At 32.5% G+C, this 14699-nt stretch overlaps 1 non-coding gene across 1 annotated transcript; it reads left to right on the top strand.

Moving 5' to 3' along the window:
• Nucleotides 1–9201: 9201 nt before the first annotated feature.
• Nucleotides 9202–9283, top strand: Trnal-aag (transfer RNA leucine (anticodon AAG)). Its single transcript has one exon. It is a non-coding gene; the product is annotated as a tRNA-Leu (tRNA).
• Nucleotides 9284–14699: the final 5416 nt, after the last annotated feature.

Raw genomic sequence — 14699 nt, 5'->3', positions numbered from 1 at the left:
CGACTTTACTTTTATAATTTAATGAAACAAGGTTTATTAATATACGTAGTAGTAGTGGTATACGTTTAAACCTTACATGCCATTTAAAATAGCCATTACAGTAATTTTCTATACAATTTGTTGGACAAATTTCTTTCAGTATCTTTAACCTCTATCATATATTTGTATTTTGCCCAATATTTCTATATAATGACATCATATAGCTATATATATATATATATTAAACCACATATATATATAGTTTAAAATCATTCGGTTAAGTTCGAGTGTTTATAATTCACTGCGATAGATCATCAATCTTCCAAAATGTAACGGGTTAAATTGTAAACAGTATGTTACGGTACAATATCTTGCGAGACAGATTATAATCTAACGGTATTTATAATTTTACTGTCACATATATAATATGTCATATGTATAATATAAAAATAATTAACCACCACTCGTGTAAACCGTATTATTTTAGAGAATATGCAATTCTATATAATAATTATTTCAATATAAATAATGTCATTCGAGGGCAAATATCTGCTCATCGGCGTTCATGATTAGAATAATCTGCGTTATTATAGTAATGAGGCTTAATTAAAATTAAAAGTAATTCGAAAACGTTTTAAGCATGCAAACTAGATGCAAATGGTATCAACTCAAGAGCGACATTAAATTAAACATATTAGTAGTTAAACTGAAGGAAATGTTGCGTACATTCAGATGCAGATCAGTAGAGGGTAAATAATTATCTTTTCATCAACGAGCGGAATTTACACCCAGTAATGATTTTTAATGATTTTATTCACGTCCAAAGTCGAATTCAATATTCCACTATTAAAACTTTTTGTTATTAATTAATTCGCTTGAATTTCCTTCGAACAAATACGAAGGTGCAAGAGGATATTTAAGAAATCGATTCGATGATATGATATATCCACCAACCCGCATTGGAGCAATGTGATGTGTGTATGCTCCAAACCTTCTCCTCAAAAAGAGAGGAGGCCTTAGCCCAGCAGTGGGAAATTTACAGGCTGTTACTGTGTGTTTCGATGATGCCAAATTATTCGTGTCATCACGTTGAACGATTTTTTTTCTAGTCGTTCCATTCCTTTATATAAAGAATCACCGCCCAATCACCTAAATTTGTTGACTTTACTTTAAAAAATTAAAGCTTTATATAATCAAATAAAATAACTGTAATTTCGAGTAAATTAGAGACAAATAATGGTTGGAAAAATATTGTACTAATTTTTAAAGCTAGAGTTATAAATTTTCGCTCACTAGTTTGCATATTTGGAGTCGTTCTATTAAAACTATTGAAGGGGGTCACGATACGGGTTTACGGTTCCGTTCCCGTTTCAGCAATTAATAAATATTTTAGGTGACAGTTGCGTGCATCCGACCGTCAATTCTAATATCGGCTCTGTGCTTTAGAAAAATGATTGCAGCGTTGATCTAACTTAAAAAAAAAGAACAACAAAGCGTGTAGTGATTATATTCTCCTAAGGATTAAGTGCGTACTACATTTTCTAACAGCATTATAGTGCTTTTAGAGAAGACGTCAGTCACTACAGTATTACGCGAGATGTTTTAATTATTTCAGGAGTGTCATGACCTTCAGTAAGAATCAGATATACAGAATTATATAATATCATGTTAATCGTAACAGTGTATCGCCAAATCATAAACTACTCGTGTTATGACAGGATAATCTATCGGAACAGCTCAGGGCGTATCAACTAAATATGTTTACGTATTGTATTGTTTCCACCCATTAGTACGATTATCTAATAATCATGGTAAATAAACTTCGTTGATATGATACTACAGGTGTTAAAATCGTGTTATTTCATACTACGAAAATTGACTTTGAACGCGAGAACTCCAGCGATGCATATAATTGAATAAAATAATTGGCATTAATTGAGAACGCGCAAATAAAAACAATAAGTTTAATGTATTTATGTATTCGTTTTTAAACTAGCTACCCGTCAAGCTTCGCACGGGAGGAATAAAACATGATTCGACATCATCAAAAATCATCCTTTTCAGATAACTGAACCAAAACTATAATCATCTTCATCTATTGGTCAAAACTGTTCAGAAATTCGTTTCGTGGTTTTTGAGTTTCTCGCGTATAGTTAGATATACAGACACTGTGACTTTTTTTATAGTAAAAAAGTATGATTGGATTTGTATAAAGTAAAGTAACACTACAAATGTGTCCCTGCTGAGCAAGGCGTCCCTTCGAGGAAAAGGTTGGAGACGGTTAAAATATATTATATCGAATCAAACGAATCATAAACGTACATTCCTTTTATTACGAGCTCATTAATTTCTTGGTGGTAGGGCTTTGTGCAAGCCCGTCTGGGTAGGTACCATCCACTCATCAGATATTCTACCGCCAAACAGCAGTACTCAGTATTGTTGTGTTCCGGTTTGAATGGTGAGTGAGCCAGTGTGACTACAGGCACAAGGGACATAACATCTTAGTTCCCAAGGTTGGTGGCGCATTGGTGATGTAAGGAATGGTTAATATTTCTTACAGCGCCCTTGTCTATGGGCGATATTGACCACTTACCATTAGGTGACCTATTTGTTCGTCCACTTACCGATATCATAAAAAAAAAAATTACTATCGCTAAAGCATTATTAAAAATAATGTTTATTAAATTCGAATTGGATGAACAAGTTTCGCGTAGTCATGTCTACTTGGAATTGATTAATTAATGGCTTTGTTTCAATTTGTTGTATACAAATACCGCTCTTTGTAATTTTTATCCGATTTGAACAGTAACTAGTACTAAATAGTAGTAAGTAGTAACTACATAACATGAATGCTTAAAAAAGGCTTACGGCAGTTATGTCTTTTTACTTATGGTTAATAATGATGATGATGATCTCTTCATGAATTTTGGCTTCGACAGCCAATCTTAAACGAGATTAGCCAAATACGCAGGACAAGGCTGAGGTGGTCCAGTGGAGCCGAGATGACACCACTGAATTTTCATGTGCTTAAATTGTGTTTGTAATTCATCTCGTGCTCGGTGAAGGAAAACATCGTGAGGGAACCTGCATGTGTCTAATTTCAACGAAATTCTGCCACATGTGCATCCACCAACCCGCATTGGAACAGCGTGGTGGAATATGCTTCAAACCTTCTAAAAGGGAGAGGAGGCTCTAGCCCAGCAGTAAATTTAATGTTTAATTACCATAAACTTTTTTCTTTCTTTAAACTTTCATTTTTTTTTGTATATATATAATTCCTTGTACACTTAAAAGATTACAGAGACGGCAACGAGGGGAGAAGCCTCAAATTGTCAAAGAGTTGCCATCGTATTTAACTGAAGTCACCCTCCTACTCCGTTCACTCTTTCATTAGTATATTGTCAGACAAAAATTATTCTCTAAAAAAGTAAAAATTTTTTACTCCAAGTTCCAAGGAACTATTTACTCATATATTTCTTAGTACTTGTTCCCTACTCTAAATTAGCTACTTTTTATTTATAGCTTTAACCCAGATAGCCTAGCCTCGTGCTTAATAATGATATTCATCCAAGTTCCCATAATACTATGCATTTTTTAAGAGCAACGGTATCTGTTAAAACTTCAACGGTCTGTTGTTGTTTTTCTGTAATGTTCAGGTTGCTCGTTTTTTAAGGATTTATGAAAGCTTTTAAAGATCTTTTACTAGCGGTAAGATGACCTTAACCTCTTTAGATTGCTTTTTCATTGTGCCTTTAGACACTGAAAAATGATAGATTTTTTTTATGTACTTTATGTGTTTACTAGACAAACATGTGTCATATTTTTATTGACAACGTAACAGTAATATTCACTTTGGTTTTAGTCATATTTGAAAGATATAATTTAAAAAAAATGTCTGTCTGTTACCTCTTCACGCATAAAGCGGGAAACTGATTTAATTCTATTTTATATAATTAATCATAGGTAAATTCTGTAAGTTTTTTTTTTATGATATCGGTAGGCGGACGATCAAATGGGCCACCTGATGGTACGTAGTCACCACCGCCCATAGACAATGGCGGTGTAAGAAATATTAACCATTCCTTTTATCAGCAATGCGCCACCAACCTTGGGAACTAAGATGTTACGTCCCTTGTGCCTGTAGTTACACTGGCTCACTCACCCTTCAAACCGGAACACAACAATACTGAGTATTGCAGTTTGGCGGTAGAATATTTTATGAATGGGTGGTACCTACCCAGACGGGCTTATACAAAGCCCTACCACCAAGTATATATCTATTTAATTTACTGATAATCTGTGGAGAGTTAGCAATTTCAGAGTAATTTATCTTGTTTAACGTAATATATTGAATAAAATGTATTAATTTATGAAAACTTGATCGATACCTAAATTTCATCGATTCTTAAAAGAATTGGACTTTTATTTTTTTTAACACTAAATTTATATCTTTCTATTTTTGAGTTGCTGAAAACTTTAACAGGCAGTAGATGTAAAGTTTTCTCCTTTTCCAGAACAGGAACTCCAACAAATAAACTTTAATTTATTTACGTGGACGTTTTGTACAATCCCTGTAGGTAGGTATCATTTATCTACTTTTGTTCTGTTATTGTATCGATAACAAACAAAGAGAACTTAGTATTGTTGTGTTACGGTTGAAGGGTCCCAGTTTAAGTGTAGGTACGAGAGACCTAACATGTTAGCTACATGGTAGCATGTTAGCAGTTTGGTTGTGTTACATACAATACTTAATCTAAAACAGGTTAGGAACCAAAACCTAGTAAGCTACTAGTAAGGACTAGTACTTGTGTTAAGATCTCTTCCATTACAAAAAAAAATTAAATATATGTACAATCTTCTAAAACAATAGAAATAGTTTAGACCAAACTTAAGTAATATGCCTGTGTATGAGTGCGAACGAGTATGTGTGTGTATGTTTCTGTGTGAGCTATAATGTTTCTTTTTTATCTCATTCCTTTTGTTTATTGACATTTATAAATTTATAAGTATTCATAGTCATATCATTGTTAGTATAAGTGGCATTGCGGTTCAAATTAGCTATAAATAAATACATAACTTTTTATTCCGGTGAATACATAAATTTTTGGCCCGTTTGTCAGTCCATCTACATTTTATAAATAAAGCATAAAATAAAACTTGCCATGTTACGACCTTTTTAGTATTATTAGATTATTTGCAGCTAATATTGATATTGCAGCAAAGCGAAGTCTTGATATTAATATTCACGCTTTTACAATGTTGTACAAGAAACTATACAGAGTAAAAGCTAAAGTCAATCGCAACTGATTATATGTAAGTTTAAAACAAGGAATGATTTAGATGCACTTCCTTTCAAAGTAAATATTTACTATTTAAACAACAAAGCCGGTAGACGTTGACGTATTTAAGTCCAGACAAGAAGCATTTGTGTTTAGTAATCTGATGCTGAAAGAATCACGACAAAACCCTTAAGTGGATTAAAATTTGCCACATCTGATGATAAGCTTCAAACTTTCTTAAAAGGCTGATTGAACTTGACTTCCATCCAGCATTAGGACATTTACAAGCCGTTAACGTAATTAATTTAAACAATATGACTTATCTACCTAAGATCCCTTTTCCATGGGTTTCGTTGGGACTTTACTTGGTGATAGGACTTTGAGCAGACTCATTTAGGTAGCCCACTTATTTACCATATTCTACCGCCAAGCAGAAACAATTAGCATCTTCGTGTTCCGGTTTGAAAAATGAGTGAGCTAGTGTACAGGCACCAGGCATATATATAATATCTTAGTATCAATAGTTTGAATGGTTACAATTTCTTACAGCAGTGGTGGTTTATCATCAGGTGGTTGGCACCTAACGAATGTTGATAAAAAAAAAGATCTAACATTACAAATGATTATACTAAAATAAAGAAAATACAATGTATTAATGAAAATTATGCGACAAATCCAAAGGCTAGTCGCTTAAAAGTAACATCGAAACAGATGTTACTTTTAATACGATGATAGAAGTTTGCGCATCACGTCTACGGCAGCCTCTTTGAATATATAAATTTTTAACCCATTTCTCAAATTTATGCTGCAGACACACTAATGTTTATTGACGTTTATTATAGGGTCTTTGAACGCTAAAAGTGGTTGACATTCATGACTAACATCCTATTTTTATATCAGCATTCATCTTGGATCTTTAGGAAGTAGGTGATAGCTTGGGTGGCGTTGGGTTGTAACTTTATTCAATTCTTATTTTTATGTATATTTTTTTTATTACTCTTCAAATTTCTTAGACGAGTCATTTCACATAATTAAAATAAATATATAGCTACGAGCCGAGATGGCCCAGTGGTGCATGCGTGCATCTTAACCGATGATTTCGGGTTCAAACCCAGGCAGGCACCACTGAATTTTCATGTGCTTAATTTGTGTTTATAATTCATCTCGTGCTCGGCGGTGAAGGAAAACATCGCGATGAAACCTGCATGTATCTAATTTCAACGAAATTCTGCCACATGTGTATTCCATCAACCCGCATTGGAGCAGCGTGGTGGAATATGCGGCAAACCTTATCCTCAAAGGGAGAGGAGGCCTTAGCCCAGCAGTAGGAAATTTAAGGAATGAAGGAAGACTGCTAATGTAATGTTAAAATATAGCTACAGCCGTTGAGTTCCAGCTTGTGATGAACCGGAAAAGGCTTAGTAGCTACACCTTTCATTTATAATGTATTAGTAAATTAATACATCCGGTATAAAAATCAACAAATATTGACACAAACTGTTTTTTTTATATATATTTTAATCTTCATAGTTATATTATTAATCATGATTAATAATTGCTTTTGTTCTTTGAGTTTTTAAATTGTTTGATAGGAAAATTGATAATTATACCCAATTTTAATACAGTTTTGAAAATCTTGCTTCGAAAGGGATCAATGTACCTTCCGGAGTAAGAAACTTTGTGTTACAATCAAAACTTTATTTCTCGTGTTCAGTGTTTTTCACGTTAAATTACTTGAATGGTAAAAGGATGGCGCTGGATTCGAACTTGCTACTCAAAACTAACTTTATACGGCGGAAAATAACGTTTGCAATAAAAATACTACAAGAACTTGTATGCAATCCTTTATCCCGAACGTTAGATTATTTAATGGGTTAAAATGTAGCCTATTGTTTAGCCCTAATAGTATAAAAACCAACAGTCAGACAAGAGTCACTATCGCATTTTTTATATTAGAACATATGATATGTATTTGCAGTTAAGATTGTCGTCATTGTTAATTTGTCGAATAAATAGATATAATGTACAATTTATAACAAATTTTATAACTTGTATATTATTTCTATGCCTTAACCTTAGTGTGGCCGCAGCATTATACATAAAAAGCAGCCTAAGATTAAACACAACAACTGCTTATATCTACAGTAATAGTAACTAGAAACCTTTAAACCTTATTTTACATTTTAATTATATTGGCAAATTTATTACATAGGTAGGTAATATTACAAATTATATTATAACTAAATTATGTCTCTGTCAAAAACATAACGGCTTAAGGCCTACCCTCCTACCGCTAAAGTCTGTAAGTAAACATCGTTAGGTCAATCCTAACCCTTTGGGCCAAAGGTCTTAGTCTAGCTCTGAATTAAATAAGTAATATGCTTGTAGATAAATTAATAAAATAGAAATTAGAATATCCGTAGTCTTACAGTGATGAATACAGTTTCACATAGCACTCCATTGAGCTGATTTATATCGTCTCGTCATTAAATACATAAGATCACTTACGGTTTTCTATTGTGTTCTGAAAGTGCAAATAATAAACACTCAGTCGAGACCTGTATTATGAGAAAACGTGCCAATGACCTCCTTATGAGTTTTGCGATCCCAAGAGTTCAATGTCGTCTCGTCTGTATATATATTCTTGAACCATGTTTACTTATAGAACCAATATGACCTCGTGCTAAGAACCCGAAACATTTCCCTGAATTACCATGTAGGAAAACATCGCGAGGAAACCTACGCGTTGGAGGAAAATTTGCCACTTACTTATGTATCCATAAATGGAACAGCGTGGTCGAATAAGACCTCATTGTTCTCGTGAAAAGAAAATAATTCCTTAGATCGATTTTAATTATAATTGTGGCATCGACTGAGGGATAACTGCATTTATAGTAATTGTTTAAAAGTTTTAATATTAATATTCAGACCTACAAAAATTTAACCACGGAAAGGAAAACATTGTCAAGTTATGACGGTATATCCCATAGTAACCGATTTCCATATTTCTAACGAAAAAATTGGTGAACCTCGATGCACAATGCCATCCTAAATTCAATCTACGAAAGGGCCAAATTTTCAAAAGACACTATATCGACTATCTTTTACCTATAAATAGAAGCCTAAACACTGATTCCATCCAAAATTTCTAAGTCGTTAAAGTAACGTACTTCCGTACACACTTTACTCCTCAGTTTCATCTTTTTAGGTGATGAATACTATGAATACGTACTGTTTTACTGACAAAATTTCATAATGTTACAGACCTATTGTTTGATTGATCTATCATCTCATCTTTTTATTCACTGAAAGAATATCAATTCAAGGGAGCAACTTCTATTGGAGTGATCTACGACTTGGCTTGATGCTCCAGCATCTGGTATTAGGAGAACATCGAACTCCTCACAAACTATCAGCAAAGATTCAGATATTCTGTTGTATTGAGCTTACGTCAGTGGGATGGGATGACTGCATGAATAGGTTATAAATAAACGAATATGTATCTTTGAGATGTTTGTTGATACTTGATAGTCGGGCGTGTTAATATTGATCTTGGTCTTTTGGTCTGTCTTGCTTCTTACAATTATTAATCTGTCGACTTTACCAGTGCAAGATTAGATCTTCTGATTTTTTTTTAAAAACACAGTATATTGTTTGCTTTTTCGTATAAAGATATTTTATATTTTTCATATTTTTAAATATACTATGTCTTAAAATAAATATTATTTAATAACATTTAAATTATCAAGACATGATATTCTGTTGGTATATTATTATTATTGACATCTATAATAATCAATCTTATTACATAATATTGATAAAATAAAATATTGATCAACATACTTAACCCAACTGCAATAACTATTAAAGATTATTTTTTTTTTTTTTAAATCAAAAATAAAAAGAAAATAATGAGTCAACTTTTTCGTCACGCTAGTTATCAGGTAGCGTGGCCGAGCGGTCTAAGGCGCTGGTTTAAGGCACCAGTCTCTTCGGAGGCGTGGGTTCGAATCCCACCGCTGCCAATAACTTTTTAGATTTTATTATATTGATATATTCTTCACACTTGTCTTTTAAGTATATAATTTTAGTACTTACTAACGAATAATTTCACATAGATGAAGACATTTTAAAAATAGTCGTAGAGTTTCTATATATATAAGAAAGCTCTGTGGCACAAAATTGTTTTAAATACATTTTCGAAAGAGACCTAACCTAAAGAAAAATTGGTCATAGGAAAAAATCAATCGAAGAAAATCTTATGTGAAAAGTACTCTTGAAAATCCACGGGATGTAAGATGCTATACTTTGTGCTGTGCCTCTAAGTATACAGACAGACTAAATAAATTAAGGTTTAAAAGGGTGATACCTTGATGGCCTACATATGTTGATAATACATGTACATACTTCTAAAACTTTTAAACGCCTATGCTTCATGTAACTTAAAATAACTCTAACAAATAACTAATTCGATAGCGAAGACCCAGCATTATTCCAGCTAATTGGTTCCAGTAATTGGAACGTAAAACAATAATTTAATTGCCATCAAATTGTACCACGTGAGAATATTACGAGCGGTGAGTTAGACAAGCCACACAACGATGAAATTGGATTCCACACAGAGCACCTTATTACAGAGGTTTTATTTTAATTATAATGTATTACTTATATATGTTTATACCTTTTTATAATTGAAATACATTTACACACATCACTCAGTTTCATGTACTTTTAAACGGGTAAGTTAAAGCTAACGTCTTTCAAAGAATATTGTTCTAAATTATATAAATGGATAGTTATTTTGCTGTTATTTTATAAAATCTAATAATGAAAACATATTTTCCTAACGCATCATTTTCCCTGAAAATGTAGCTAATCTATGGCGTCCCCTCTTTTCACCACCTACGCTATCACGACTCATTTGACATCTGAAATAGCTCCACATGTTTGCCAAGCTATATTACAATTAAATTAAACCTTATGACTCAAAGATAAAGTCGGTATTCCAGTATCGGACTGCACAGACAATTTTGCTCAGACACGTGGTCACTACCATGTTTATTTTCTAAATGCAATTTTTACACCTTTATTACTATGATACTAGAGTCCAGATTAGTTTGTAGAACGTTTCATTTTACGCTGGTTATTGAAGCGATTTCCCTCATTTCGCTATTGAATGCTGATGACATTATCAGTCAATGTAAATTTCACTGGCGAACGTGACTGTCACGTGGTTTAAATATTGTCAAACTGTTGAATATTGAATATATTCGTATTTTGAATTGTATATATCGCCATATTGTATTTAAAAAAAAAGAATTAGAACTTTTGCTTCAAAATTAATTAAATCACTAAAATAAAATGTTAATATTTAAACGCAAAAAATAATCAGTAATATTTACGAATATAGAGTGTAGTTTTTATTTTAAGAATCGTTGTGATTTGAAACTCGATGTAACAAACATTCGTTATGACAAAATCTAAAACAAAAATATAATTATTTATTAAGTTTCAATCCTACCCTACACTTTTTTATTCTAATTAAAAATCATACTGCTTAACATCACTAGTTCTGTATTTCCTTGTTTTAATTGGGAGTCTGAGTAAATCAATGTAATTACTGTAACAAGGGAATAGCAAATCAAGTACATAATTGACAGCTTATTGAAAATATAAGGACTGCTTTCTACTTCTAACAATGCCATGTCTATGGCTACTTACGAAAAGCATCCACATTTTCCCTTTTTTAAAAATGAAAATGAATGATTACATTCGTTCCATCTTATGACTTGGCAAAAGAGCGATACTTATAGTTCAATAAAATAATCTCGGAATGCCACGGATACAAAAGTCTGTATGAAAATATAATTTATACAAAGAAGAAAAAACAAGAAATTTTATTCAAAGATAAAAATATTAAAGCAAAGAACACGTAGTATAACTTATTTCCTTTAAAATAGTGTGTTCGTAAAATTATGTACTCAGTTGAATAGATAAACTTTATACTGTTGTTGAAGTTTCGCAATATTCTACGGGTGATTATCTAGGGTCATATGTGAGATACTCATATTTGCCCAGGTTTTTCTACATTAAATTTAGCTGTCCATAATCTGAGAGCTGCCCTTAGGCTCGAATTCCGTAAATTTGGTTTACTTTGATACTTTTCTAGGCCTAAATAGGGTAAGCCGTCTATACATTTTTATTCCAGGTCATGGTTGTAAATTGCAAAATCAAACTGATGACAAAAGCACAATCTGATGAGTATGTACATTAGTATGTAATATCTTGCTCGTGGTAGGGGCTTAAGGATAAACACAGAAAAAAATAAAATGAAATAGCATAGATGTAGAATTAATTAAGATTTGGATTCACTCAACGGAACTCACTCTTCAACACAAAAATTTAATCGCCTACTTACTTGGCTTCGGTTCATTTGTACGATTAAATGTCCAGCTGACAGCTGAAATAAATTTATTTATAAGACAAAATTAAGTTAACTAAGACATTTAAGAGTACAGGTCAGGTATAGATACTGGTCATCCCAGCTAGATGACATAAATCTGTGGCAGCTGGCAAACCATAAGATGACAAATTTCACTATTTCATCATGACAAATATCTTGGGTATTACTTTTCTTAATCTTAAAATTGTGGAATTATTTACCAAGAAGGACAGATTTATTAATTTTATTTGTGGATACGATATTGCTTTGTGTTACTTAGGCTTTTCTTTATTTTCGAAATATTCAAAGGAATCTTCTTTTGATACTAATTTATTGTGTATGTGAAAGCTGAAATTATTTGACCTTTTTCAACAGAATTTAGCGAAGATATCTGTTATTATTCTTATTCCAGTTAGATCAAAGCAATTAAATATCAAAGGATACAGGGCAGCGTATGTTTTGTTGGTTGAAGGCCGTTTTTTTGTGTTTCGTTCACAAAGGACTTTTTGGCCAATTAGCTGCTAGCATATTTAAGCATAATATTATGTCTAACGGAAACTCGTTTTGGGACTTTGTGTTATTCGTCTGAATCTACTCCACTCATCCGTTATTCTGCCACATTTTGTACGGCTTTGTTCGGGCTGAGAGTGAGTGAGCCAGTGTAACAATAAGCATGTTTTATGTAATATGTTCCATATCTTCTTGCATATCAATAAAATGTGTTTGACGAATTTTCGAATGGAAGATTAGTTTAACCAATGAATCAAGTTTTTTTTATATAGGTTAGTTTGATTTATATAAACTATATTAAAAATATTTTGAAGGCCAATGTTGTTTACACCTTTAAAGACGTATCTCTTTGAATGTTACCCAGATCAGATATAAATTTTAAGTGCTTAGTGATAAGACGATGGTGTAACTTTTTCAAAAAGGATAAAGAAAAAGAAGAAAAAATGCTTTGATATGGTAGGCACCACTATATGTTTGAAAATGAGATACGATAAAAAAGGAACCAATAATATAATCTTCGTCGTGTTTCAATTATTTTGTAAAAAATAAATATATTCCCAATACAGGACGATATGTTAACGTTTGGGAAACTTTGTAAGTCTATCTCGACTCATCTGTATAGCGATCACGTTCACTCGTTATTTGACGCTGAGAATGAGCGAACCTGAGATAGGATTCGAATCTTACTAAGGACGAAGGAAGGATTTGTGAGCATATAGAAATAGGAACCTTTATAGGAAAATGTGTAACTAATTCTGATAAATGGCTGAGAGATGACTTTCATAATTTTATTATGGAACTAGCTCTTTGATCCTTTACATTACATTTTGTCACAAAACAATGACATATGGAACTTGTCTGAACACTTTTATTTTTGTCGCCGCTAGTGTGAGTGAAACTGTTATCTAACATTGCGTAAGTGACATGCAATAAAACTGAGCTATGTTGTTTCGGTAGAGTAGACTAGAAAAAACATTTATCAAGAATTTTTTCTTGGAAACTTGATTAATTGAGTACGTGATAGCCTCAATTATCCGTATGGTGACGAGCCGTTCTCACGAAAAGGATTGGTTTCAGACGGTCGGCTTTAATGTACGTACGGTGAAATGGGCACAGATAACATCATGACTAAGTTTTTGGTCATCTGAAACCTTACATTGTACTGAGCAAATGTTCAACTTTGCCGACACATAAATTGAAATCATTAAAAAAAAAACATTAACAAATAAGGCATATTACGCTTATACTTTTTGATTTTCATGCAATATATATTGTATAAATCTATTTAACTGACATAACTTGGTTTCTCAATCTTGGAAAAGAATAACAACTGATTTTCTCGCCGGTTCCTCTCGAAGGAATCTACATTCCGAACCGGTAGAAGTTTTCTGTAAAATTAAGATTCCAAAGCTTGAAAAAGCCTATACCGTATATTTCCTGTAAAAATGTTTTTTAAATAACGATTACTACTGTTATTTACTACAGGCAAATTCGATTTTTCACTTCCTCTCTGTCTATTATTGAAAGACAGACGACCAAATTGGCTACCTGATGGTGAGTGATCACAGCCACTCAAAGAAATTGTATCACTAAGAAATATTAATAATAAATAGAATTAGATAAATTTCAACTATTTCTTACATCAACAAAGCAAATGAAGGTACACAGACTCAATCACAAGCGGTGCGTGGGCTATACCCACCCCGACATACAAAGACGAGACGTGTAAAGAGATCTATGCTGCGAATAATTTACTATTTATTTTTAATAAAACAGATGAAAAGGAATCTACCTTTAATTTCTCAACTGTCCCCGTTGATTGAAAAGAAACAATTACCCAGATAACTAGTGAGTATAAATACTTATCATCTACAGAGATCAATTCGAAAATCAAACTCAGTAACGCAAATATACTAAAAAGTAAAGTCCTTTAATTAATATTTCAGAAATTGTAGACATATTTAATTAAAAGACGAGTTGCATCAGATATGATAAAGTATTTCAAAGAAACACAAACATTATTCAGACTTATTTTGAATAAATATTCTTCAACTTCTGTTTAATGCGATTCGAGACGTTGCACGAAAACGCTTTTAAAATGTAAATATATTTATTTCAGTCAGTTAAAATAATATCATTTTCGTCTAAGAATCTAGCTTGCGAAAATTCTAGAAAAGTAAATATTATGACGTTTTTAGTAAGTATATACGTAAGGTAATTTTTTTTATGGTATTAGACCATGGTGATCGGATATTTTTATTGGTTGGATCGGACTGGCAAATGGGCCACCTTATGGTAAATGGTCGCGACCGAGCATAGACACCGGCGCTGTAAGAAATATTAACCATTCCTTACAGAGCCAATGAGCCAACAACCTTGAGAACGGACGAAAGGATGTTATGTCTATTGTGTATGTAGTTACACTGACTCACTCACTCTTCAAACCGGAACAGAACAATACTAAGTACTGCTGTTTGGCAGTAGAATCT

This window comes from Vanessa tameamea, chromosome 22 (genome assembly GCF_037043105.1).
Source record: "Vanessa tameamea isolate UH-Manoa-2023 chromosome 22, ilVanTame1 primary haplotype, whole genome shotgun sequence".
In the NCBI taxonomy this organism is placed as follows: Eukaryota; Metazoa; Arthropoda; class Insecta; order Lepidoptera; family Nymphalidae; genus Vanessa; species Vanessa tameamea.
Note: the sequence above shows the minus strand (reverse complement) of the source record. Positions and strands in the feature narration are given on the sequence as shown.